Below are 3,059 nucleotides of genomic sequence, written 5' to 3'. Positions count from 1 at the left end.
TGGCCAACTATTTCGGAGTTGCCCCTTTTCAAATAACCCCAAACAAATATAGGATGCTTACTGCGCTCTATATCCTGTACAGCCACCAGAAATGGCCCATGCCAACTCCTCATGTGGTCAATTGCTTGTTGGACCTCAAGTCTACCCCCAACCAAGAGGGCACGGGGTTTTTTCACTTCTGTCATCAGGAAACCGGGTGCACCTTCCTGACTGACACCACCCATATATCAAATGTGGGGAGGTACTACCAGGAGTACTTCCTCACAACTGACATGATCGCGGACAACTTCGCCTTTTCTCAAGGAGGTAAAACCTTTGTATCACTGGCTGTTACTTCTTCACTTAGTGTTGTCCTCCACATTTTCTTAAACTGTTAATGTCTTCTAGGCCCATGGCTGCAACCAGACCTAACTCCAGACATGGAGTTGAGATCGGCGCTCCTAGCCAGCATGACTGACGTAGAAAAGAGCGTCAAGCATCTGGTTACAGAGGCTAACCTTAGGTTGGTTAGCCTCTTGGCCCCTCATCAGGGCACGAGGGAGCCAATAGCAGGGAGTGCCATTGTCGAGGAGGAACCCGAGTAGCAACCTCCAGCGTCACCTCCACGAAGGAGACTGACTGGGGTCACGATCAGGGAACCTGTTGGCACTCCTCCAGCAGAGAGGCCCTCAGCCCCCTTGGGGAAAGGAAAAAAGAAGGCCATCGAGCCTATCGAACACTCAGACGAGTCCTCGGATGATAATGGTACAGTTATTTCGCTTTTAGAATAACTTGCCAATTCCCTGTCACCTATTTTACGGGGACGGCAATTTTAAATATGCTCCAAATTTAGGTCCATACTTCTTCATGTCAAATAGTGAGTATAAGACTAGCAGAGTCTATAGTATAGACCAGTAATAATAGCTCGGGTATTTGACTTTGTAATCTTCCTTTACTTCTTTTTCTGATGTAATATACTTGGTCATTCATGCTATCTCACTGTTCAACATTTTTCTTCTTTTTCAGACATGGACTCCGTCAATGAGTTTGACATTTATAGCAATCCCAAGACTCTTGCGGCTCCCCCGAGCAAGAAGAAGGGAAGCAAGAGACTCCCTAGGGAAAGCAGCAAAGCGCCCCAGGCTAAGAAGCCTCGCAATGCAGGCCCTCCGCCACCACAACTCCATCCTCTCCTTGTGAGCAGCAGATTCCTCCTGCTCCAGCCGGATCGACTCCACCTCCCGCAGCCGTGACTGACCAAATTCAACAGGTCGATCCTGCTTCAACTATGGGCGACATAACCGGTCCGGCCTTTAAATTGGTCAAGGAGAGGGTCGCTAAGATTTTGAAGCATGACCACTGCCGAGAGGCAATGCTTGCGACAGAGGCGATGGATGTTGACCTGATCCTAAACCGCGCCCCGAATAAGTTCACCAGTGTAAGTCATCTTTTTATTCGGAAATAGGTCTTCTTTATTTTATAGTTAGTCTAACTTTTACTCCGACTGCAGATCATGCTGACCCTCACTGCCGGTCGTATCCGCTCGGATGCTGTCACCGAGCAGGCCAGAACTTTGGAGCAACGGCACGAGGATGAACTTAAAGCTGCCGAGGCAAAATATGCTAAACATCTGGCAGTGGTGCTTGAGGAAAAGGATAAACTAGCTCAGGAGTTGGAGGAGAAGCAGAGGTCTCTGGACAAAGCTCGTGAGCAGAGGGACCAATTTAAGGAGTCTAACCGCTTTGATTTTCGCGTGGCCCAACAGCTCGAGAAGGACTTGAAAGCAAGTAATCAGGAGAACAAAGCCTTGGGGGGCCGGATTGAGGAGTTGGAGAAAGCCAACAACAGCAACTTGGAAAGGTACAAGAGTGCCACCCTTCGATGCTTCTATGATTTCTGGAAGCATAACCAGGGTGCCAACTTCGACTACCTTCCCGAGAATGCGAGAGACACCGAGCTTGCTCGCTGCGCTGCTCCATTGGCGGAGGAAGAAAGGTCAAGGGTTCCTGCCTCCCCCGAAATCTCACTGGAAATTTGGATAGACGAGGCAGACAACGAGGCTGCAGGCGTTGTCGATCGATTCCCTCCCCAAGATCCTTCGGCTCCTCAAGATCCTTGAGCTCCTTAGTCTTTTCTGCTTATATTTCATCCTTTTAACTACACGACCTACGGGTCGTGATGTAAAGACAATATATTTTTTGTTGCTGCATGGGCAGCTTTTACTTGTATTTGAACAATTACATCCGAGCAGCTACTGCTCGCGGTGTAAAAGGATACGTTTTGACATTATAATATATTTGGATATTATTATAACATCTGTTTGCATGACAAAACTTAGCATAGGACTTTGGTTTGATTTAACAAAATAACAAAATTTTGAAAAATACTCTAAGTGCCCTAGCATACTTTCACTTATTTTGCTCATGTGTTTACATACCTTTTAACGATATGCTTTGCTTACTTGTACCTTATATGCCCCCAAGTGATTGAGGAGCTTTAGGTCCTTGGTCACTTGCCTTGACCAGAACCTGCTCGAACATTACTGCTCGTAGCAATATGATTAGAATTATAATACAGTAAAACAATACACGTAATGAGCAAATACTTGTAATAAATACAATAGTTGGCAAGAAATGATTGGCTGAGCACAGTCCCTTTTATTTCTCGTAATAAATGGACTAAACATGTATGTAAGAGTGATCAATAAGATCTTACACTTTTTTTAAACTTGCAAAAAGTAAAATTAATACAAGCTAATTCTTTAAGAAGAATTGTTTATTGGTAGTACTTGCGCAGGTGTTCTCCATTCCAATAGCGAGGAACGAGATTTTCGTTTAAGCGTGCAAGTTTATAAGTGCCTGGGTGAAGGACCTCATCAATATGGTATGGACCTTCCCAATTAGGCCCAAGTACTCCGACAGCTTGGTCGCGGGTGTTTAGAAAAACTCTTCGGAGTATGAGGTTGATGAGTCTCTGGTAAGTCGCACCATCGTTTTTCAAACCGAAGGGCATCACCTTGTAACAGTAGAGCTCTGTATCAGTTCAAAAGCTAGTGTGATCCTCATCAGGGGGATGCATAC

The sequence above is a fragment of the Humulus lupulus genome, chromosome 7 (assembly GCF_963169125.1).
Source record: "Humulus lupulus chromosome 7, drHumLupu1.1, whole genome shotgun sequence".
In the NCBI taxonomy this organism is placed as follows: Eukaryota; Viridiplantae; Streptophyta; class Magnoliopsida; order Rosales; family Cannabaceae; genus Humulus; species Humulus lupulus.
Note: the sequence above shows the minus strand (reverse complement) of the source record.